This window comes from Oncorhynchus mykiss, chromosome 24 (genome assembly GCF_013265735.2).
Source record: "Oncorhynchus mykiss isolate Arlee chromosome 24, USDA_OmykA_1.1, whole genome shotgun sequence".
Classification (NCBI taxonomy): domain Eukaryota; kingdom Metazoa; phylum Chordata; class Actinopteri; order Salmoniformes; family Salmonidae; genus Oncorhynchus; species Oncorhynchus mykiss.
The window spans coordinates 16344772-16370981 of NC_048588.1; the positions used below are offsets into that span (position 1 = coordinate 16344772).

Sequence of the window (26210 nt, forward strand, 5' to 3'; positions counted from 1 at the left end):
TAAAATAATTAATGTCTTGTATTATTCTCCCATAAATATAGCAAGGCACTAACTCCTGAAGGTCAAATCCCTCAAACCCGACCAAACTCACACGGTCATGTCTTTATAGTACAACTATACATTTGAGTTCAGGAAGGTTACTCCCAGTCAGTGTGGACATACTGTATAAGGTCAGACCATAAGCACCACACAGTGCAACTCAGCAATAGAACTATCATTTTTTATCATATCTCAACTTTAATGGCCTGACATGGAGCACTTGGATTCAAGGGTTAATTCTTTGTTTACCTCTGTGTAGTCAATTTGCTGTCAGCGTGGGACACACACATACATTAACTACAGAGTTGCATGTGTCATGGACAGTGTCAGGAGGGAGGCCTTGCAAACCTTCATCTGATCTGACTGAGACGACAATTTAGGCATAACGGAGAACTATAAAGATCTCTGATTGGTCTGCTCTCTTCTAACCCTGGTGTTTCCTGGCTAAACTGAAGGATTGTCCCCAAATAGCAGTTTCTCCAGATACACACAAACCTCCATTCATTAAAGAACCTGTCTGACTATTCTGTCACAATGGCTGAATGGTATTTTTCCAGTCACTGCACTGAATGTGCTCATTCAAGTACTGTATCTTTCTGTGTGTAATTTGATAGCAGTTGCCTTGGACGGCAGGGTCCACTTCTCAGCTTTGTTATCACCAGCATTACACCCTGTGTGCTGTTTACTTTAGTACCAAAGAAATCCTTCCAAAACGCTGTGTTGGTGGAAGACCTGTTTGACTGAGTATTATTTAACTGGGTGCTGCTGATGCAGGTTTTGTTGGTGAAGCAGCCAGTTTCCCTCTCTGTGAATGAAAGAGATGGCCCGTGAACAGAACTGCCGGTGCAGAACATTAAATAAAGTAAAGAAATCCAACAGAACCTCTACAAACACATTATCCTGTTGTAATGTGATTTAACTACATGACAATAAGAAGGGCATGGGGACAGCTGCTGAACTGTCTTGAGTCTCAGGTTGACATGTATAAGGCAGAACTGCTGCACTTGAAGTAGCACTTATTTGAAATGCTGCAGATGCGCAATATAATTAAGCAATAAGGCTCGAGGTGGATGTGGTATATGGCCATTATACCATGGCAAAGGGCTGTTCTTTTGCAGGACGCAACGCAGAGTGCCTGGATACAGCCCTTAGCCGTGGTATATTTGCCATTATCCACAAACCCCTGAGGTGCCTTATTGCTATTATAAACTGGTTACCAACGTAATTAGAACAGTAACAAGTGTGTTTTTTGTTGTCATATCCGTGGTATACGGTCTGATATACCACAGCTTTGAGCCAATCGGCATTCAGGGCTCAGACCACCTAGTTTATCATTTCTTATGTCCATTGTTAATGTCACAGCTGCATAGTGCGCATATTATTGTTGCCCTCATTACATTGAGAAAAGATGGCACGTGGAGCTGATCTGGGTAAAGTTCTGTCTCACGATGCTTTGGTAGAGAACCTTGGTTTGTTTCGAAACCTGATCCTAGACCCCAGTCCCCAGAGCCTGTCTAAGAGCGCAGGCCATCTATGTCATTAGTACTATCTGAGCTCTGTGCCAGCTCAGACATATAATCAAACATTCAATACGATCTAGGAAAATGTGTTAATATTTGCTGTCGCGGTACACAGCCTCACCACACGACAAAGCTGGGAGCAACACATGATATTTTGATGTGATTTAGGGATAATACCATGTTAACAACAGGAGATAACAGGGAGGACTTTCCCTTACTGCACCAATGACGGATAAGGAGGAGAGAGAGCTGTAGCTTAGTGGGCGTGATTCTATTACCTTAGAGCTATTGTATTAAAGAGAGGGAAGGGATGGAGGAGGGAAGAGATGAAATATGTTACTGGCTGCTGTGGTAATGGCCTAAAGAGGTTTAGACACAAACAAATGGGAAGTATTTCTTCCTTCGGCTCCTATCAAGGTTTTCAGCTCTGCTCCGTAAAGCAGTGGAAATGTTTGAGGTTGGGTGTGCGTGCGTGCCCAGTTTCCCATGGTCAGGAAAAACTCCTTGCCCTAAGTACATTACTCTACAGGAGGTAAACCTTACCTTGGCAGATGAAAATGGATAGGCTGTCAGGATATACACTAAATGCCCAGGCCAGAAATGCAGAGGCACTGTCCCTGCAGGAGTTGTATTTATTTATTACCAACTCCAATTTCTATATTCACTGGTTGACTTGTAGGACACACAATGTTTCATTTGAGGAACAGACTAAATGAATGGGCACCATATGAAACCACACAGAACATAAGACTTCCTGAGACCCCTGCTTGGTGCAGTCTGTAGGGCTGTTGTGGTGACTGTATTACCGCCACACCGGCGGTCATGAAGGAAGTCAATTTCCACGTGACCGTTTAATCACGATAATTAGGCTTCTCCAAGCTCTGATGCTGCTGATGGTCATTAGTAGCCTACCAAACTTGCTAACTGCCTGGTACTCAGCACACTATTGTCCCTCTAATCATTCTGTCATCAATGCAAAAGTAATCGCAAATCTAATCAAACACTTAATGAGAGCTCATGTTGCGCAACATTTCTATAGGCTATGCCGTTGCGTGAGAAAACAGAGTGAAGGCCTCTAAAAAGAGGATCCCATCAGCTGTCTATAGGCTAGGTCTACTATATTTATTTCTCAACCTTCCTAATATTAAGCACATTGTTCATCTTTTCAACAGGAGAATAGCCTACCTGGCTGGCATGAAAATTAACCACGGGAAAGCGTCTTCCATTCGTTATTTAAGTGCATAGATGACATTTTTTTCCCCGCTTCCCCTGTTTCGAGACAGGTGCATGATAATGGTCCATTCTAAATCAACTAATTTCACATGTATATGTCAAATTAAACAAATTCATCTGATTTATAATTGGTGTAGAGCCTAACCTGCGTACATAAGCAGCATGTGAGTTTAAAGTTTGGGGAAGATAATTTTCACCATTCAAAATGCACATTTTTATAATTGCATTTGCGGTGACTTTTGATAATGGTGTTTTCTTCTAATGGAACATTCGCGCCTACTGCCATGTGCTCATTTCTGAGCTTATGTGAAGAAATAGCCTAATAGTTTATCAACATTTTAAGCTAAGTTTTTTTGATGCTAGTGGTGGTAATAATTTGGGATCTATCACATCCCACAACTGTCCCAGACTGTTTTGAATATTCATTTCTTTCACAGAATAGAATAGGTCAACTTTTGTACTATGGGGGATAGTAAATTGACATAGGCTAGTCCTTTTGCTGTTCGTTAGGCCTACTCATCTTGTTAGCTGACAAAGTAAATGTGGACAGTTCTTCCAATATCTTCAATATGCACCTCAGAATTGGATAAAGACGCACGTAGTTGTGTTCGATGTGTCAGTCTTCACTTGTAGCCTGTTAGAAAGACCCGATCACATGATGGAGAGCCGTGAGAGGTGATTTGGAGTGTGCAGCACTCAGGGAGAAGGGCATAACGTCCACTGGCCGCAATGATTTTTTTTATGGTGCATTAGGGTCACACAAAGGGGATGCAAATGCAAATAGTCTGGGTAGCCATTTGATTAAATGTTCAGGAGTCTTATTGCTTGGGGGTAGAAGCTGTTTATAGAAGCCTCTTGGACCTAGACTTTGCACTCCGGTACCGCTTTCCGTGCAGTAGCAGAGAGAACAATCTATAACTAGGGTGACTGGAGTCTTTGACAATTTTTAGGGTCTTCCTCTGACACAGCCTGGTATAGAGGTCCTGGATGGCAGGAAGCTTGGCCCCAGTGACGTACTGGGCCGTTCGCACTAGCCTCTAGTAGGGCTGGGTGATATATGTCGTGTGACGATAGAGCATAATATGAAACGATAGACGGTTTTCTATCGTTTATTTCGTTGTGGCAAATCGCTCTTTACGGCAATATATTTTGTCAATTGGACGATGCCTTGCGTTCTTACAAAATTTGCAACACAAACAAATATGGAGGAGAGTGAATGTGATGCAGAGCACGGAGACACGGAGGTTGTACCTAAAAGAGGTGCTACTTCGGTCGCACAAAATTTGCAACACAAACAAATATGGAGGAGAGTGAATGTGATGCAGAGCACGGAGACACGGAGGTCGTACCTAAAAGAGGGTCTACTTCGGTCGCATGGACGTGGTTTGGGTATGAAAAGTCTTGACACGGACCAGAAAACCGTCCTCTGCAAAATATGGCGCAGGCCGGTCCTGACAACGGGCTCAAACACCACTAACCTCTTACCACCTACACAAGAATAATGTGAAACCGTACAGAGAGTCTACGGATGAGACCCCAAAAAGGTACAGTTGAGTGCTCAAAACAAACCACTGACTCAAATGTTGCAAGAGGCTTTTGCCCGCAGCACACCATATGGCAAAGAATCACGAAGACGGAAGGAGATAACAGCTGCTGTTACAACTTAGATTTGCAAAGACATGGCCCCAATTTACACGGTCGAGAAACGGGGGTCTCGTGAGTTGGCGCTAACACTTGACCCAAGGTAACAACCACTGTTGTCATCGGCATAAGAACAACTCAGTGTTCTGTTCTTCTGAAATAGACTACATTTTCTTCATATCATGCTTCTTTAGACCTGTCTAAAATAATGGATTTGTTGTGAATTTGTAGGCTATATTACATGGTGTTATTAGACCTTTTAAAATGTAGGTTTTCCAAAAGGCTGCATCAGTGGCTTGTTGGCTATGTGTGGAAGACGGGAGATGCTAAATGTGTTCATGTTCATTAACGGTCAATTACTGTCTGGCCAACAGTTTATTTGCTTGACAATCACCGGCTGACAATTTCATGATCGCCACAGTCCTAGTATGGTGTCACTGAGATATTATAAACATAATTCTCCACTGTCCCATCTGAAGCCATAGTATTTGTGAATGGTGAAGGCTAGTTTTGGGGATGTGGATACTCATTGATTGAAAGGGGATCTGAAAACACTATAGGCCTATACCTAAGAGGTTATAGCATATACACAAATGTTAAAATCAGAGTACAGTACATTTAATATCTATTAAAACCTATCCATGTTGTAATCAGATTTGGGTGGAAGGTGACTGGTAGTGTGAAGTTTGAGAGACTGTTCACTGTGTACCAAAATGGCTAGGGGAATTCCTGTGCGTGTTTTGTCCTCCACTACGTTACTCCCTAGTTCCCCCTCAGAGAAGAAGGGGAGAGAGTCTGTTTGTTTTCCCCAAAGAGAACACTTGTCTTATCAGGTATGGCCGGGGCCTTGAAGTGTGTTGTGCCGTAGTGTTTAGGCCCATGTCTTTCTCTCTCTCGCATGCATTCAGACACACACCCTCGTACTGTCTCCCACTCATGCGCGCTTTCCATTACACAGCCTCTTCCTTTCGCTCTTTCTATCTGTAAAGAGAGGTCTGGTCATGATTTAAATGAGGGGAAGGGAGGAGCAGGACCAATCAGTCCAGAGTGACGAACTGGTGTTGGTTGTGGCTCTGCTGATTGCAGCTCCCTTACAGATTTTTCCCTTTGTCACTCTCACGCCACTCCTTTTCTTTCTCTTTCTCTGCTGTTTTCTCATTCTGTTTCCAGCCTGGTAATCATCCATCCCTGGCCATTTCAGTCTTGCCTCCAGCAGAATCCTGTACTGCTTAAAGGCAGAACATGTTCCTATTATTTATGTGCTGTTTGAGACAGGAAAGGGGCAAGGGATCCAGTCCTCTCTTTTCTATTGGGAAATACCTTTTCAGGGCTGGAAAATATAATTTCCACACTAAATCAGTGTGTCAATCTGTAGTCTCTCGTGGACAGAAGAAACAAACGTGGCTGGAGGCCTGCAGGCCAGTGACTCAGCACTCAGTTTCAGAGACTAGCAGTGAGAGATTCTCTGCTCTCGTTATTTTGTTCTTTCTATAATTGATTCTCTCTTTCTCACTGGTGAGTGAATGTCTGCAGTATCAACTCAGGGCTAAACAGACATATGGCTTAGATGTTTCTCTCATCTTCTTTAGAGCTGTGTCCATTTTGTCAGCCGGTGATTGTCAAGAAAATAACTGTCGGTCTCACGGTAATTGAGCGTTAATTAACATAAACACATTTAGCATCTCCTGGCTTCCACGCATAGCCTACAAGTCACTGATGCAGACCTTTTGGAAAACCTACATTTTAAAAGGTCTAATAACACCATGTAATATAGCCTACAAATTCAATTCAAAAGAAACATAATATGAAGAAATATGCCACATGGCTGTGGGCTACACTAGTTCATTTAGCAGACTATTTGCTTAATTCTTTATTTTATAGTATGAACAATACAATTGACCGTAGCTTAATAAAACACAGGATATTTTCTCATGCACAGGATACAGAACGTGTAAACGGTACAGTGAATTGGTACCAAAAACAAGTGTACAGAAAATATTTTATCATTATTAGAAGATGCTCACTCGACACACTTGTCCAAATTGATGGGTCATGTGAAAGAAAAGCTATAACCAGCCACATATAGCTAAGAGGATGGGTCACTGTTGTCGAGACATGTACACACAATAGATGGCCGTAATCACACCTGCAGACACACCTGGCTAATTTAATAGGTTATGTAAATATCCGGCGGAAGTGGAGTCTGAGTTTATTTTATTTTTTTATTTATATATTTTTAGACAAGGAACCAGCATAATCCCAAGTCATACTACTACCAATACAAACATTGTCATTCCAGTAGTAGGAATCTGCAGTTAGCTAAAGCTAACCAACTAGATTTAATGTTAGCTAGCTAACATTAGGCTATAACTAGCAATGCAAATAGTTCTGATTCATATATTACTACACAGATCATACCTGTAACGTTAGCTAGCGAGCAAACAAGCTAACGTTTGCTAGCTAACTAACAGTATGCTTTAACTAGCAACAAAAACAACTTTCTGAAAAATATGAACTGATCTGTAAATGTAGCTAGACCCTTACCCGTATACATGGATGAACGCTTTACGGCAGACTGGAACCATTTAACTCCATTTTGTTTGTCTTGTTTGGCCAGCGTTGTCAAGTCAATCCAGTTCATACTGACCGTGGCGTGTGCAGAAAGTAGCCCATCACTTTCCAACTGATCTGTTGATAGAGCATGCTAAGTTCAGGGCGTCAATGTTGAAAAAAGCAGCAACTTTTGTGGTTCTCGATGGCTAACGTTATATCTTTAAAAAATGGCGCGGTAGAAAGAACTGTCAACACATACTGAACAGCTCACGTTATAGACAAACGCATGCTACATGGCAGACCAATCCAAATCAATCAAGTGTATTTATAAAGCTGTTTTTACATCAGCCGGTCACAGTGCTATACAGAAACCCAGCCTAAAACCCCAAACAGCAAGCAATGCAGATTGTTACGTACGCCTCTTGGAGGGGGGAACGCAACACCCCACTACATCAACTCCCTGTGGAGTGAGAAAAGTATGTGATCGTAGGTGCGGGGAAGGACTGCAGAGGCAGAGAAATACCGTTTACAGGGAATTTATTATTCCTTAACACGGTAATGTGGGGAGAAGGGGCTGGACGGAACCAAAGCAAAGATGGTAAAAGTTAAGGAATCCCCCTCCTACCTTACCTGCCTTCCCACTCCGTACCTAACCTTAAGCACCACCTGGCTTGCTAACCAAAATACGGGGTGGTCCGCCCAGGTCTTACCTAGTGTGCATAGACAGTATGCCCGCAGCCCTCTTGCCTAAACACTCCCAAGGTGCGTGTGTGTGTGCCCCCCCCCCCCCCCCCCCCCCGGAACACATGAAACAGAATAATTTGCCGGTTCTTTAAGTGAAAAATTTAAATAACCAAAAACACTAAATCCTATTGTCATACACAACTCTGAAGGAGTGGCTACAAAATATCAAAAACTTTCAGACCACCACAACAATCAACACAGGACATAAAAAAAAGCTCTCTTCCCTGACTAAGGAATACTGGCTTTTATCAAGCTGGAGAAGGAGTGGGTAAGGAAGAGAAAGCTGTATCCCCTGACGAGAGGGAGGGGTCAGAGCTCCAATCAGCGATGGGGCCGCCCAATCAGCTGCTTCAGGAAGCCATTTCCTGAAATACACACGCATACAAACCCACAACAACACAGAAACTGGGGAACGTAACACCGATGTAGAAGCACGGTGGCTAGGAAAAACTCCCTAGAAAGGCAGGAACCTAGGAAGAAACCTAGAGGAACCGTGCTCTGATGGGTGGCCAGTCCTCTTCTGGCTATGCCGGGTGGAGATTATAACAGTACATGGCCAAGATGTTAGAACGTTCATAGATGACCAGCATTGTCATAATAATAATAATAATAATAATAATAATAATAATAATAATCACAGTGGTTGTAGAGGGTGCAACAGGTCAGCACCTCACTCATCTCCCGGCATGTCCAGCTCATCCATTATCTCAGCCAATCATGGCAAGCGGGAAGGTTCCATCCTTTTTCCGTGGCTCAACCAACTAGGCTCGTAATTTAACTTTTATTTGTATTTATGGAAAACTAATTTTGATAAATTAAATGTTTACATTCAAATGATGCTCCTGTGAAGAAGTGACGTGTGACATACGCCTAGTTTCCTGAAACGAGTCACATTTCATGCCAGATCGGTAGGCTATACACCTATTTAAAGCGAAGCACTGTGCTTACTATTAGGAAAATGTGATAAATAGTAGGCCTAGTCTAAATACTGGGACCCTACTCTTTTTAGTAGAGTCCATCAAAACTCTGTTTTCTCACGCAATTGCATAGCCTGTAGAGATGTTAAGCAACATGAGCTCATGGGCTCTAATGAAGTGTTTTTGATTTAGATTTTCGATTACATTTGCATTGATGTCAGAGTGATTTGAATTACAATAGAGTTCTGAATACCAGGGAGTTAGCAAGTTTGGTAGGCTATTAATGACCACCAGAGCTTGTAGAAACCTAATTACCATGACTAAACTGTCACGTGGAATTTTACTGGCATCAAGACTCGTGACCGCGGGTGTGGCGGTAATACGTTCATGGTAACAGCCCTAGTCCTCAATCTCTTCCTGTTTCTTCCCCTCCCTTCCGCTCTCTCAACCTTTCCCATCTCTCATTATGTTTATCTATCCTGCTTCTGTGAATTTACCTCGTCTTCATGCTCTTTCTCCCCCCCCTCTCGCTCCATTTTCCCCTCCCGCTTCTAACTCTTTCTGTATCTCCCTCCACTCTCTCAGCTATGTTATCTTCTGTCTGCTCCCTCTCTCTCCCTCACCCACTATCTCTGTGTGTCTCACTCACATACACACTGTCTCCCACTGGTGCTCTCTCTCCATTTATATTGCCTCATCTCGCTCTCTCCGACCACTGCACTTCCTGTGGCTGGCCTGGTGCATATCATGCTAGCTCCAGATATGTTAATATACTCTGCATGAGTGGGGAAAGCCCTGGGGAACCAGAGAGGGAGTCGCGCCTGCTCCTCCTCTCTGCCCAGGAATTGCTCATGAGTGGGTAGAGCCAGTCCCACCCTGTACTGGAGGTAGCAATAGCATCATCGTTACCCAGTCTGTGCTGAGTATCTACCTGCCACTATGGGATGATGTTCCAAATTCATTATTTTAAGTCTGGATACTCTCTTCATAATGCATTAAAAGCACACTTTATAATTCTTTAAATCCAATTCATAATGCATTTTATTGCACTGCATCGGTGGTTTCCTTGTGCTTATGGGTGACTTTTAAATGTGTGTTGGATGTGGAAGTTTAGGTGTATGTGGGAGGGAAGGGTAAGGTGTCCTTGTATGTGTTTACATGATGGCCTTTACGAACACTGTACAAACACTTCCACAGTCGCTCCAGGTATAATGTTGATATTGACGTAAACCCACCTTGCCTTTCATAGCAGAGCACATGTTTTTTTGCTGAAGCTTTTGCCTTATAATATAACTGCTAACATTATATTTGTTAGTACTCTTACTACATGTGGTGATTCATTTCTAGATGGTATAGGATGTGTGTGTGCATCTGTCATCGTTCTGTCTTTGTCTTGTGTAGCAGAAAACATCTGGACACATTCAGACAGAGCCATATTTCTCTACATAAGGCGCACATTTTTCAGGGATATTTCAGTAGGACTAGTCTAGAGGCAATATCTGTGGCTGTAGAGATAAAACCACTAAACAACTGCAGATCCACAGGCCCTTTAGCAATCCACTCCGTTGTATAGAGGAGAATCTAAATGACCTTGGATTCCTCTCACGACACACCAGAAAGACAGAACAACTTTGGAGAATCATGTTGGTGTTGTGATTGGAGTAATCTTTCGCCGTGCATGAGTTTCTTTGTAACTATGAGACACACAGACAAACGTGCATTCGGAAAGTATTCAGACCCCTTCACTTTTTCCACATTTTCTTACGTTACAGCCTTATTCTAAAATGTATTAAAACATATTTTTTAATTCCTCATCAATCTACACACACAACCTGTTGTTGCTTTGTCATTATGGGGTATTCAGAAATGTTAGCAAATTGTATTAATTAACAGATACCTTATTTAAGTATTCAGACCCTTTGCTATAAGACCCACTTGAGCTCAGGTGTATCTTGTTTCAATTGATCATCCTTGAGATGTTTCTAAAACTTGTTTGGAGTCCGTCTGAATATTCAGTGGATTGGACATTATTTGGGTAGGCACACACCTCTCTATATAAGGTCCCACTGTTGACAGCATGTCAGAGCAAAAACCAGGCCATGAGGTTGAAGGAGTTGTCCTTAGAGCTCTGAGACAGGATTGTGTCGAGTCACAGGTCTGGAGTAGTGTAACAAAACATTTCTGCAGCATTAAAGATCCCCAAGAACACAGAGACGTCCATCATTCTTACATGGAAGAAGTTTGGAACCACCAAGACTCTTTCTAGAGCTGGCTGCCCGTCCAAACCTGAGCAATTTTAAGAGAAGTGCCTTGGTCAGGGAGGTGACCAAGTACCCGATGGTCACTCTGACAGCTCCAGAGTTTGTTACGGCGTCTAGTTGATAGGTAATCGACTAGCCGGACTGTTCCCCGGGACTCCAGTTGTAGGGATTTGTACAATGCACAAACAAGGCTATTGAACCTGGTGTCTGTCTTTATTCCTTTATCTAACATATCATACAGAAACATGGTGTCAGAAGTGGCTCAGAAAACACACGTTTGTTATTTTTGTAGCTAAGTACAGTATAGGCGCAGTTACGTTCCATATGCGAACACACGCCGTTTCCTACTCACAACACTGATCAACTCGTTGTTAGCTGGCTAGCTAGCATCACTACCTACGTCGATGACTGAAGGCAAAGAAATCTCATATTCAATTGATATGGCAGCAAAAATTCCGCCACCAAATCCCATGGTTCTCACAGGGGACTGGAATACTAATTGGGACAACTTCAGGGATGAATTCGAGGACTATGCGCTGGCGACCGGTCTACATGAGAAAGCCAACGAGGTACAAGCTGCAACTCTGAGGAGTTTAATGGGCAGCGAATACAGGCATATCTACCGGCACAATCTCACCCTCACAGCACGACAACAGTGTGATGCAAAGGCTATATTGGATGCATTGGAGAATTACTTCAAACCCGCCAGAAACGTAATTTATGAGCGGTTCGTTTTCGGAAGCTGTAAACAGGAAGAGGGTGAGTCAGTACACAACTTTGTAACTCGTTTGAGAGAGAAATCCGCCACTTGTGAATACGGGGAATTGAAAGATGAATTGATTCGTGACAAAATAGTGCTGGGAATTGCAAATGACGATACACGCCGGCGTGCAATTCACCACGAACAGAGCAATTCACCACGAACGGTGAACACAGAGAGCCCCGTAGCATGTAAATACTGTGGGAATACACACACACGTGGCAAAGAGCACTGCCCTGCCTACGGAAAACCATGCAGAGCTTGTGGAACTAATAATCATTTCGCAAAAGTGTGTCTCAAAAGCAAAAGAAGGGTGAGTGAGGGCAAGATTCACTGTGTTGATGTCACTCAATGTTCAGAGCTGAAAAGTGAAAGTGACATTTACATGCATGAATCCATTGGGGCTGTACACTCGAGGGAAGAAATGGTTTGTGACACTACGATTACACAACAAGCAACAACAATGTCAACTGGATTCTGGTGCTACATGCAACATAATGAGCTACAAAGACGAAATCAATCTGGCACCTGACACACATCTATTGCCCAGCGATACTAGACTAAAGCTGTACTCAGGAGAGCTAATGAGCTCTATGGGCACCTTTTGAGACCGAATGTGTTATTCGGGGACGCAAACACAAGCTGGAGTTTGAGATTGTAAAAACCAGTCAACATCCTCTCCTCTCAGGCTCTACATGCGAACGCCTGGGACTGATGCAGTTCACTGTACCAAATGACCTGCACATTGTGGATCATGTCCAGCATGGACCCCTGTCCAAAGAACAACTACTCAGCAGATATGATGATGTATTCAACATGCCCATTGAATCTGTGCCTTTGGGAGGTACACTTTGAAGTGGATGAGAGCATCACTCCAGTCCAGTGTGCTCCTCGCAATGTGCCCATTGCAATGAAAGTGGCTGTGAAGGCCCAGCTGGACAAGTATGAGGCCGATGGACACATGACATCTGTGACTGAACCAACTGACTGGATCAGCAATATGGTCATAGTGAAAAAAACAGAGAAGCTGAGGGTCTGCATCGACCCAAAGCATCTGAACCAAGCACTGAAACGATCCCACTACATCATGCCGACACTGGAGGGTGTCCTCTATAAGCTTCCCAAGGCCAGGATTTTCACCTTGGTGGATGCCCGAGATGCATTCCTTCAATGCAAGCTGGATGAAGAAAGCAGCCTCATGACTACCTTCTGGACCCCCTGGGGTCAGAAACGCTGGCTCAAGCTCCCGTTTGGTGTCTCAATGGCGCCTGAGATATACCAACGTAAGCAGCACGAGTTACTGGCTGGGCTCAAGGGCATTGAACCCATCGCCAATGATGTCCTGATCGTAGGCAGTGGTGACACAGACGAAGAAGCAGAACGTGACCACGATGTGAAGCTCCTGGCACTGATGGAGCGCTGCCGATCAGTTAAGCTTCGCCTTGGCCTGAAGAAGCTGCAGTTCAAGGTGAAAGACGTCCACTTCCATGGCCACATTCTCTCGGCAAAAGGCCTGAAGCCGGACCCAGACAAGGTCAGAGCGATCCTCGACATGCCAAACCCGTCTGATGCAAAAGGAGTACAGCGTCTCATCGGCTTTGCAAACTATCTTGCAAAGTTCATGCCACACCTATCAGAAGTCTGTGAGCCTCTGCGCCGGTTGCTGGACAAAGACACACCATGGCACTGGCTACCCAAGCACGAGGCCGCAGTGCAGGAGATGAAATCTCTGGCTTCATCCATGCCAGTGTTGCGCTACTACGACGTCACGAAGCCTGTCACAATCCAGAGCGACTCCAGCCAAAGGGGACTTGGATGCTGCCTTATGCAGGAAGAGCGCTCACCCCCACCGAACAAAACTATGCACAAATTGAGAAAGAGTGCCTCAGCATCGTCTTCTCCTGCCAGCGATTCCATCACTACTTATATGGGCGAGACCTGGTCATCGCTGAAACTGACCACAAACCACTCATTGCCATATTCAGTAAACCTCTCCTCAACGCACCCAAGAGGCTTCAAAGCATGCTCCTGACTCTGCAAAACTACAGCCTGAAGGTAATTTACAAGCCAGGACCAGAGATGTACATCAGCGACACACTGAGCAGGGCAACAACACAATGTACAGGCAGAGGCACTGTCTATCAGCGGCAGGCCATCTGTTCGCTACAGCAGGAAAAACAAGATGTTCAACAGATCAATCAGGCAGACTACTTAAACGTCACAGATCACCGCCTAGCCCAGATAAGGCAACACACTGACAAGGACAAACACCTACAGTCACTGAAGTCCATGGCTCTCGCAGGTTGGCCATACCTGAAAGAGGAGACACCTTTCACAGTGAGAGAATACTGGACCTTTCGAGATGAGATCAGCGTGCAAAATGGCGTCTTGTTCAGAGGTCAGAAGGTCATTATTCCCAAATCACTACGTCCAGAGATGCTTACCCGCATACACTCCAGTCACGTTGGAGGTGATGCATGCTACCGCCAGGCTCGTGAAACATTATACTGGCCAAACATGCAAGCAGAAATGAAAGACTTTGTCAGCAACTGTACCACATGCAATGAGTACGCTCATGAACAGCAAAAGGAAACCATGATGTCACACGAACTGCCCACAAGGGCCTGGCAAATTGTCAGCATGGACTTATTCAGCCACAGACAAAAGGACTAGCTGATCTCATCTCGAAAGGTCCAGTTGATCACTACTCTGACTTTTGGGAAATTGAACTGCTCCCTGACTTGTCTGCAGAGACGGTCATAAAGCGCTGCAAGGCGCAGTTTGCAAGGCAAGGTCAGCCTGACAAGGTAATCACGGACAATGGCCCACAATTCACTGCACAGTTCAAGCGTTTCGCCTCAGAATGGGAGTTTGACCACGTGACCTCCTCTCCAAGACACCCAAAAGCAAATGGCAAGGCAGGATCAGCTGTCAAGATTGCAAAAAAACTGTTAAGCAGGGCCTTGCGCGACAGCAACGACCCATGGAAGCGATCTTACAGTGGAGGAACACACCCACCGAAAACATGGACAGCAGCCCAGCACAACGCCTTCTGTCCAGACGTCTGAAGACTACCATCCCCGTAGCTAACAAGCTACTTAAGCCCTGCGTCATGGTTGGCGTCACGGACAAACTGCGTCACAGAAAGCAGCTCGCTAAGTGCTTCTACGACCGGACTGCTCGGGACCTACCAGAGCTGGAGATGGGTGAAACGATAAGGATGAAACCGCTGCCGGGAGACCACACAGGACTTTGGAGGCTGGGCACATGCCTGCAGAGAGTTGCACCACGTTCTTACCTGGTGGATGTTGGTGGCTCCCTCTATTGTCGCAATCGGGTGGATCTGCGTGTAGCAGAGCAGACAAACCAGAACACGCCATACACTCACCTAGATGAGCTGGATCACAGTCCAGGCCTAAGGGTAAGGGGCGCAGAATTGAGACATGGGCCAACTGAAGGTGAGGCTTCTACCTCACCAAGCTCTCCAGCTCGTGTCCCTAATCCTACCCCTGTCAGAGCCAATACTTACTCACGGGTGGGTCGGCTGTGCAAGCCACAGGCTTACTCTAAGCAAGGGACTGTTAACTTGCCCTCGGTTAATTAAAATCTATATTTTTTTCTTAAATAATTAAATTACTATTAAAAAAGGAAGATGACAGCTGAAGTAAAAAAGAAAATGTCATGCTTTTTCTATTGTTATGACCTGACTGTTAAGAACTTAATGTTATGCCTTTATGTTTGCACTTTCTATTGAAAAGGATGATGTTGGGATTTTCATACTCAACAGTTTTGCGTGTGTATCAAGAACGGTCCACCACTCAAAGGACATCCAGCCAACTTGACACAACTATGGGAAGCATTGGAGTCAACATGGGCCTGCATCCCTGTGGAAGGTTTTCGACACCAAAGGGGGGGTGCAACTCAATATCAGGAAGATGTTCTTAATGTTTTGTACACTCAGTGTTTTTCCAGTCTTATTCACACTCACGTGATTTCATCTACCTCCTTTTCTTCCTCATGGTGTCTCCCCATCACCTCTCATGCCAGTACTATCTCACACACACCATTTCTCCCTCCCTCCGTTTGTGTCAGTTCTCAGGAGCGTGGACATAAATATCTCTCTCACACACACAGTCCCAATGAGAAGCTGTAACAAGACACTTTTTAAACAAAAACAAAAAACAATCTTTTTCCAATATCTGTCTTGTTTGATCCATCAATGAAACGGACATACTCCTAGCAGAGCTGAGGCTGATTGATCATGGTTGAAGAATCACGAGGTCCAATTTGATTGATCACATAACAGGGTCAATTTTCCTCACTGGATGATTGACAGCACCACTGAGCCTTGGAGCCATGCCTGTTTTAATTAGCTATTTGATTTCCTAATCTGGCATCGATCTGCTCCCTCACCCCCTTTGTCTCAGAAAAGTTATCAAGACAGTACAGAAGTTTCTATCTGAAAAAGTTATGAAGGTTAATCCAAGTAGTTTCTTTCTGATTTAGGAGGCATTGTGGACAGTGTGTGACAGAATGCAGTAGTGTGTGGATGCCTTCCGCAATGCAGTTGTTCCTGGACATTGGTGCTTCACTGAGTCATTGATCTCTGCACTTGTTGGGAAGTTTTGCTCCTAGAAAAGGTAGGTTTCTAGAGGATAAATTGCAAGGCCACAGAGAATACGCTTTGTTCTAATGGCTGATTTTAATGACCGCAACAACAGAGCACTGAGCTAAGAGGCAGGATGGAGAATACCCTGGTTGTAGCTGTGCCCGCCGCGAGGATACACACACCCCTATCTTGTCCTACCTCCCCTCTACAACTGAACCATAAAGCCTGAGAGCGAGTGCGCAACACACAAATCCGTCCCCAGTCTCATTGGCGCTTATAAAAATGCCATGAATCAGCTTCCACCGCAGCTCTCAGTCGTCGTCCCCCCCCTTCTGCACCTAATGATTTACTAGCTGAGCACCACAGCAGACTGATGGTGAAGGTCCAGACTTTTACCAGTCATCCTTTCTTCCTTCCATTGGCCACCTTGCCTTTTATTAATTCAATCAACCTCTAATAACAGCTTTGTCAGGTGGGTGTCAACCCCTCACTCTCACCCAGCTGTCCTCCTTACCCCCCTCACCACTATCCTCACCAAGCTGTCACCATGATTAATAGACCAATAACAAAGAATGTAAACCTTTCTGCCAATAACAGCTAGTTTTCAGTTACCCCTTCCTGCTCAGACCACTCCCAGACTGTCCTAGAACAATTCTTGCTTGAATTATTTTTGCTAAAACTTTTTTCCTTTTGAATGGAAATCTATTACAGTAGGGTACTTAATTGTTACCCAGAAATGATTTCATATTGATCCAAAAACGGCAGCATTGGGCCATTTCATTGGCTCATTAATTTGACGCATGTTGCACTACAATGTCATTTTTCTTATTTTGTACTCTTTTTATTTTTTTATTTTTTCATCCCTACAATAGAGTTCCAGACACTTGTAGAATCTATGCACAGGTGCACTGAAGTGGCTCGTTGTGGCCCAACGCCCTATTGAGACACTTTTTATATTGATTTTGGCACCTTTCATCCTAAGTCTTTGTCTCTAGCCAAATAGTTAGTCCTAAAAAGTTTAGAAGCTAATTTGATTCGGATCTTTACTCAAGCTCCAATGAGTAGCTAATTGCAGTCTTGAATTGCATACTTGCGTAGGGTATAAATGAGGCTTTCGGTCATCAACAGCTGTAAGACCGATGGGAAGACACTGTCGCACTACTCCTCTAGAGTGGCCAGAGAGACTGCAGGTCTCATGCTGATAGACTTAAGAGAGGTCATCTTTCCAGGAACGCTAGTTAACACCAACGGGAAGGAAGTAATCATCAACTCCCCATACATACACACCATTAGGGCTTGTCAGAGCACACACATTATACCAAAACGCCCTCATTAACTCTCAAGTGCAGTTTAAATCAATATCACGTCTTGATCTCTGTCAACTTTTGACCGCTGTGGTAGGACATTGAGTCACCTGCTTCCCCGTTGGTGAATCCAGCGATGTGCAGTATGTCGTCGTCGGCTCCTGGACCCACAGAGGAGGAGTACTTGGCAAACTCTCTCGTTTCCCATCAAAGTCCTCCATGTCCTTCCTCAGCTCATGTCCGTCCTCATACTTCCTCCTCCGGGTGAGATGGAATATGTCCTCCAGCCCCAGCCAATACTCTCCATCTGCTTTGCCAAACCCTCTCTTGTAGTGATCCCATCGCCTGTGCCGTCCACCCTGCCGCCAGTGGCCAGTACACCTGCACGCTGGACGTTGGGCCAAGTAGGTAGAAGCTGTAGATGCTGCTGGGTTGGGTGTTGTCATGGTTGTAGATGTCAGCACATTATAAAGGCAGGGTTTACTGAGAGTGGACGGCTACAGGAGCCAATAGAGCCAGGAGCAACATTACCTTCTTTCTACCGGATGGAGAGTTGTTTCACGTTGATTTGTGTCGTCTCGTTTTCTGTCTTGATGGTTTTTCTGATTGATTCGGACTCTTATGCCTGTGATGAGCCCAAAATAACATGATCAACTTTACAGATTTGTGTGGAGTTAAGTGTCCAATAGACCTTATCTGCTGACTGGGTGGAAATGTTGTAGCTGTGTGTTCATTGACGTCAAGGTACCAGTACTGCTTTTTGGTTCTTGACTAACAAGCCATGGTTAGAATCAGACGCCTGTGTATTTTTCTGAACCAATATGTGCGTGCATGCTAAGTTTGACAAAAACAGCTTTACAATTTGATAATCTATGAATGTAGGTGGATTTGCACAGTTTTCACAATTTTGTTGCCTTAGACCCTGGAAGCATTTGGTCTTAGCAACTTTTTAAAGCTACTGTGAGATCAATACATCCTTTTTTGGGACTTTTCTGAGATATAGCCATTGATTCTTGAAGAATATAAATTATGCCACATGAGCTTAGTGCAACTTTCTTACCCAATCAGAACCATTCAAAACATGGTAAACTATCATTTTCATTCCGTGGATGGACAGTCTTTACGTTCAGAGCTATGAATGTAAGAGTAGTTCTCCAGCCCCATCCCTCAGACTTTTACCAAAACAGCTTTAAAACTGAATGTTTTATCTCCTCTTGACAAAATGGGAAAAATGTGCAACAAAGGGGTAAATACCTTTTATGGTTATTCATAATGCAGTATCCAGCCTTTATTTTGGTTTTTTTACCATGGGCTATGTTTTGGTGGTACATGTGTGATGCTGTGGCTGATGTAACTGTGCGAGGTTAAGACCGTTTGTATTGGGATGGAACACCTGTTTGTATGTGTGACCCATCTGGCCTTCAGAGGTCTGACTGGTCAGGTACTATATGAGAACACTGCCTTTTGGCTATGGTGTCCCTCCACCAGTGACTTTGCAGAGTAATTATTTTAAACCACTATCCTCCATCTCCTCATGGTCATTTGCTGCATTCCTATTGGTCCTCCTGTCCTGACACCTATAGTCCAGATGGTCCCTTCATATGGACAACCTGGCTTCGTTCCAGTTCTCGGGGTGTGCACTCGTTCACTAACAATCATGCGTTGGATTGGTGCAAGCCTAGCTGGAAGGAGTTTCCACCATATTCCTCACACCAGTCCATTCCTTATACACTCCCCCTCATGGATTTAAAAAAATATTTCACCTTTATTTAACCAGGTAGGCAAGTTGAGAACAAGTTCTCATTTACAATTGCGACCTGGCCAAGATAAAGCAAAGCAGTTTGACACACACAACGACACAGTTACACATGGAGTAAAACAAACATACAGTCAATAATACAGTATAAACAAGTCTATATACGATGTGAGCAAATGAGGTGAGATAAGGGAGGTAAAGGCAAAAAAGGCCATGGTGGCCAAGTAAATATAATATAGCAAGTAAAACACTGGAATGGTAGATTTGTGGTGGAAGAATGTGCAAAGTAGAAATAAAAATAATGGGGTACACAGGAGCAAAATAAATAAATAATAAAATAAATACAGTTGGGAAAGAGGTAGTTGTTTGGGCTAAATTATAGGTGGGCTATGAACAGGTGCAGTAATCTGTGAGCTGCTCTGACAGTTGGTGCTTAAAGCTAGTGAGGGAGATAAGTGTTTCCAGTTTCAGAGATTTTTGTAGTTCATTCCAGTCATTGGCAGCAGAGAACTGGAAGGATAGGCGGCCAAAGAAAGAATTGGTTTTGGGGGTGACTAGAGAGATATACCTGCTGGAGCGTGTGATACAGGTGGGAGATGCTATGGTGACCAGCGAGCTGAGATAAGGGGGACTTTACCTAGCAGGGTCTTGTAGATGACATGGAGCCAGTGGGTTTGGCGACGAGTATGAAGCGAGGACCAGCCAACGAGAGCGTACAGGTCGCAATGGTGGGTAGTATATGGGGCTTTGGTGACAAAACGGATTGCACTGTGATAGACTGCATCCAATTTGTTGAGTAGGGTATGGGAGGCTATTTTGTAAATGACATCGCCGAAGTCGAGGATTGGTAGGATGGTCAGTTTTACAAGGGTATGTTTGGCAGCATGAGTGAAGGATGCTTTGTTTGCGAAATTGGAAGCCATTTCTAGATGTAACTTTGGATTGGAGATGTTTGATGTGGGTCTAGAAGGAGAGTTTACAGTCTAACCTGACACCTAGAATACGTGGACAACTACAAATACCTAAGTCAGAGCCGTCCAGAGTAGTGATGTTGGACAGGCGGGCAGGTGCAGGTAGCGATCGGTTGAAGAGCATGCATTTAGTTTTACTTGTTTTTAAGAGCAATTGGAGGCCACGGAAGGAGAGTTGTATGGCATTGAAGCTTGCCTGGAGGGTTGTTAACACGGTGTCCAAAGAAGGGCCAGATGTATACAGAATGGTGTCGTCTGCGTAGAGGTGGATCAGAGATTTAAAAGTACACGCTTCAGGAAGGGTAGATAATCCCAACGCAGCCAATGTCCCATAACAACCCCCTTTTTATGTTCCAGGAAGTTTTAAAACAGGAATCAAGACATAACGGACATGTTATTTTCAGAGCAATGAAATGGTTAAACTAAACATGGTTTAACCATCTCACCAAATGCAGTTGTACTCATAATGGTTTGAAAAGAAGCTACAACAGTTTTGTGTAGGAACACACAACTTGTGTATTTGTTGGAAGTGAGACAGATGTTAAAACATCTCACTAAATAACCATAATATTGTTTCCCCTCCTACTCTATTGTCTACACTCTCCACCCTGATAATCAAGAACTCCGCCCTGATGATCAAGATCTCTGCCCTGATTTGACTACCTATTTCTTCCCCTTGGACACGAGCCAGACCAACTTAGCTCTATACTCGCCTCGCCCTCCTTTCTCTCCCTCCTCTCCTAGTCTTGCTGCCCTTCCCTCTCGCTGTCCTCCTCCCTCTGTCGTGCTGCCCCCCCACTCTCTTTCTCCCCTTCCTCGAGTTGTGCTGTTCCTTCCTGTCCTAACCATAAAATATGTGGTTGTCAGGCAGGGGTCAGCCCATTAGTAAAAAGAGGGCCTTGCCAGTCAGATCTGTCTCTCTCAGTAAAGCCAGGTGGCACAGGATGGAAGGATGGCCAAGCCCGCATCCCCTACTGCCCCCGGAGGACATGAATCACTGGGGGGGGGGATATGGGATGAAGTGTGTGTGCTTTCGCAAAGCCGAGACATTGTGTAGTACTGTTGTGTACGACATGATTACAATTGCTTTGACTATCACAATCGCATCCTGTCTAGCAGAATATAAAATCATAATTGTTCCGACCAATAATTGAGGTTTGTCCACCAATGACCAAGCAATACTCTCTGGTGTCCTGTTCCCATGAAGGGAGAACTAAACTCACTACTGACTGCTACTTTGTTTTTGTTTATCCTATTTTCTCTGAGACATTACCAGTATTGATTTAAATTAGGAAATAAAGTGCTGTGACAATTGTTTTTGATGAGCAACTTGAGCCGCAAGGGGGGGACTGTGACACTAGAAGAATATGTGTGCCTGCTCAGAGGTTATTAGGCTCTGTGGAACTAGATGGAGGAGAGTTCTCGCCATGCCCTCTTCCTCCAGGGTAGGGAAGAAGACTCTGGGGACTCTCCCTCTCAGGGGAGCAAGATCCTGGTTCTCCTGAGCCCATCCCTCTTAGTCATCCAGGGCCTGGAAGACCAAACAAATGATTTACTCTGACTGGCTCCAGCTAAACCTCATTATCTCTAGTTTAGATGTTACTGCCTGGTTCCATCAACATCACAACAATATACCTCGGGATTAATTAACCTGTCCACGCACGCGCGCACACACTCGCTCTCGGTCGGTCGGTTCAGGAAAAGGGTGGGGCGGGGGTGCTCCTTTTTAAAAGCCACACAGAGCTACAGGTGCAGCAGATGGCCTTGTCTTCAGTATGTGTACAGTATTTCCATTACAGCATTATTTATTGTATGATGCTGCCCATTGCCCATATACTGTAACAGTCATCCCATCCCACCACCATTAGCTCCATTCTAATTGGTTAGCATCCATAATGCTGTAATATATACAGGAAGTGCAATGCTTCCTGGCTCTTCTCTCTTCCACTCTGAAGAAATAGCACCTTATTCCCTATATAGTGCACTACTTTTGACCAGGGCCCGTCAAAAGTAGTTCACTGTCTAATATAGGGAATAGGGTGCCATTTGAGACATACTGTGAAGCAGTGCCTGGTCTCTGTGTGCAGCTGGCTGTGTTGCATTCACTGTAGTTCAGATTCACAACATTAATTCTGTCTGTTGAGACACTTCACGACGTTAGCCATTATCTCATCACACCTACAAAGGACAGCCATCCGACAAATGTGTTCAAGTTAAACTGGGGGAGGGAGAAGGGAAGATCAACTTCATTTTGGAATTTTCTGTGGTCTTAGGGGAAATGAGGGAGTTGGCCAGTTCCATGCTGTTGCCTAAAGAGAGCTCTGTAACAACAATTTGGGATAATAGCAATAGACTTGTTTGTGTTTGGTTCATCAATAAATACTTAGTTACAGAACTCCCACCCTAGGTGAGAGGCAGCCTACACTTTTATTCATTTGACCTAATGTAGATGAATGAGTCTAGGGTAAGCTAGTAGTAATTTACCTGTTTTTAAGCTCCATACTTTTTTGGATAACCTGTGTGTGAGGCTCTCTGTACAACCACTAAATGGGGGGTCCAATGTCACTGAGACTATTGCTGAAGGACAGGAAGAGAGACGGAGTAAAGGGCGTCAGCAGCAACGGACCATTTATAACAATTAGCAGCACATTGCTAACAGTGCTCACAGGCTTAATATGTCATCAACGGGTTGGCTGCAGATAAATGACACTGTATGAGGTGACACACCAGCTAAACAGGCTATTAGCTGTGTCTGAAGATGAGCTCTGAGGTGATTGGTACTGTGTCACAGTGATGGGGGGCTAGGGATGATAGCAAAGCTATTTGTTTGAAGGATAGGATTGGGAACTGTGGGCAGTAAGAGGTTAGGAGTGGTACTATTTTGTCTGTGTGTTCATATTCAAGTCCAGTATACACTGAGTTTACAAAACGTTATGAACACCTGCTCTTTCAATGACCTAGACTGACCAGGTGAATTTAGGTGGAAGCTATGATGTAAGCCTGACTTTGACTGACAGTGAAAGTGATATAGCACACCTCTCAGATATACATTCAGGAGAGGGTCCCTCATCCCCTTCCCTCCCTCCCTCCCTCCTTCCCTCCTGTCTGGTTATGCAGCATTAGCATGCAAAGTGTTACCTGGGGTGTTAGCGCTAGGCTAGCTGAAAGAGAGAGGGATGAAGGGAGAGATGATGTTGTGGGAAATTAGGGAGTTAGCCATTTCCATATTGCTGCCTAAAGAGAGCTTTGTAACAATATAGGACAGGGATAGAGACTATAGCTTGAGAGAAGGAGAGATCTAGTAAAGTGCCTCGTCAGCAGCAACTGGGGCCATTAATAACAGTTAGCAGCACGGTGCTAACAGTGCTAATCTCACAGGCTTTGTCTTCAATGGGTTGGCTGACACCGTATGAGGTGACACCCCACATAAACAACAAGACTGGGATAGGATGAGGTACCATGGGTAGTAGGAAGTCAGGAGTGGTATGAATACATGCATACAGTTGAAGTAGGATCACCACTTTTATTTTAAGAATGTGAAAGGTCAGAATAATAGTAGAGAATGATTTATTTCAGCTTTTATTTCTTTCATCACATTCCCAGTGGGTCAGAAGTTTACATACACTCAATTAGTATTTGGTAGCATTGCCTTTAAATTGTTTAGCTTGGGTCAAACGTTTCAGGTAGCCTTCCACAAGCTTCCCACAATAAGTTGGGTGAATTTTGGCCCATTCCTCCTGACAGAGCTGGTGTAACTGAGTCAGGTTTGTGCCTCCTTGCTCGCACACACTTTTTCAGTTCTGCCCACAAATGTTCTATAGGGTTGAGGTCAGGGCTTTGTGATGGCCACTCCAATACCTTGACTTTGTTGTCCTTAAGCCATTTTGTCACAACTTTGGAAGTATGCTCGGGGTCATTGTCCATTTGGAAGACCCATTTGCGACCAAGCTTTAACTTCCTGACTGATGTCTTGAGATGTTGCTTCAATATATCCACACAATTTTCCTGCCTCATGATGCCATCTATTTTGTGAAGTGTACCAGTCCCTCCTGTAGCAAAACACCCCCACAACATGATGCTGCCACCCCAATGTTTCATGGTTGGGATGGTGTTCTTCGGCTTGCAAGCATCCCCCCTTTTCTTCCAAACATAACGATGGCCAAACAATTATATATTTGTTTCATCAGACCGGAGGACATTTCTCCAAAAAGTACAATCTTTGTCCCCATGTGCAGTTGTAAACCGTAGTCTGGCTTTTTTATGGCGGTTTTGGAGCAGTGGCTTTTTCCTTGCTGAGCGGCCTTTCAGGTTATGTCGATATAGGACTTGTCTTACTGTGGATATAGTTACTTTTGTACTTGTTTCCTCTCGCATCTTCACAAGGTCCTTTGCTGTTGTTCTGGGATTGATTTGAAATTTTCACACAAGTACGTTCATCTCTAGGAGACAGAACACGTCTCCTTCCTGAGCGGTATGACAGCTGCATGGTCCCATGGTGTTTATACTTGTTTACTATTGTTTGTACAGATGAACGTGGTACCTTCAGGCATTTTGGAAATTGCTCCCAAGGATAAACCAGACTTGTGGAGGTCTATCATTTTTTTCTGAGGCCTTGGCTTATTTATTTTGATTTTCCCATGATGTCAAGCAAAGAGGCACTGAGTTTGAAGGTAGGCCATGAAATACATACACAGGCACACCTCCAATAGGCTAATTGACATAATTTGAGTCAATCAGAAGCTTCTAAAGCCATGTCCATAATTTTCTGGAATTTTCCAAGTTGTTTAAAGGCACAATCAACTTAGTGTATGTAAACTTCTGACCCACTGGAATTGTGATACAGTGAAATAATATGTAAACAATTGTTGGAATAATTACTTGTCATGCACATAGTAGATGTCCTTACCGACTTGCCAAAACTATAGTTTGTTAACAAGACATTTGTGGCCTGGTTGAAAAACAAGTTTTAATGACTCCAACCTAAGTGTATGTAAACCTCCAACTTCAACTGTACATTCAGGAGAGGGTTTCTCACCCCCTCCCTCCTTCGACCCCCTCCTGTCTGGTCATGCAGCATTATCATGCAAAGTGTTAGCTGTGGTGTTAGTGCTAGGCTAGCTCAGAGCGAGGGTTGGAGGGAGAGAGTGAAGGAAAGCACTTTAGGAGCTTAGTGCGGCCTTTCTCTCGCTTCTACGTATTATACATGTAATGGAGCTGAAACCTGCTAGACAGTCATTCCTCCTTTTTAGGAGATGTAGAGATGGATGGACAGATCACAGTATAGATATGTTTTCCACACCTCCCCTGAAACCACCTGACAATGACATGACATTCTAAAGAATTAGGCCGAAGATTTATTTAACAGTTTTATGCGGCTCTGAGGTTGTTTTAGTTGAAAAAAATTGACAAGATGACATTTTATATATATGTTTTTTGATTCAATAAATATTTGATTTGTGAAGATAACCGCAATGCTGCTGTAGCCAATAAAGTCTACTCTATGTCGGCTATAGAGAAAGCCGTAGTAGTACCATACTGTGTTGACAATGCTATCCCTGACTGCAGGCTGATGTGTGTGGACAGGACATGACTCCTGTTATGAATGTTTCATGTGACCTTTCACCTCAGTGAATGCAATGCCATAGAGCTGTCATAAAGGTGACACAACAGCTGTCATAAGCAATCCCATCAAATAATTTGGTATTTATGACCCCATCTGTGCCCTGTGATACATTCAGTGGTTCCTCATCCTAACTCAAGATGCACAAAAGCAACTCTGTATTTTCTTGTAAATCATGCATTGAAGTCAATGAGAAATTGGAATGAAGGCCCATAACATAAATCAAAGTTGAGTATTTCAGCTCATCGGCTCTGTTAGGCTGGGTGCTGCTGGGGAGGGAGG

General features: G+C 44.1%; 1 protein-coding gene across 4 annotated transcripts in view; it reads left to right on the top strand.

The window, feature by feature from the left end:
- The window catches only part of gosr1 (golgi SNAP receptor complex member 1), a 64989-nt gene that overhangs the window by 20249 nt on the left and 18530 nt on the right, over nt 1-26210 (top strand). The gene's annotated exons all lie outside the window — the stretch shown is intronic.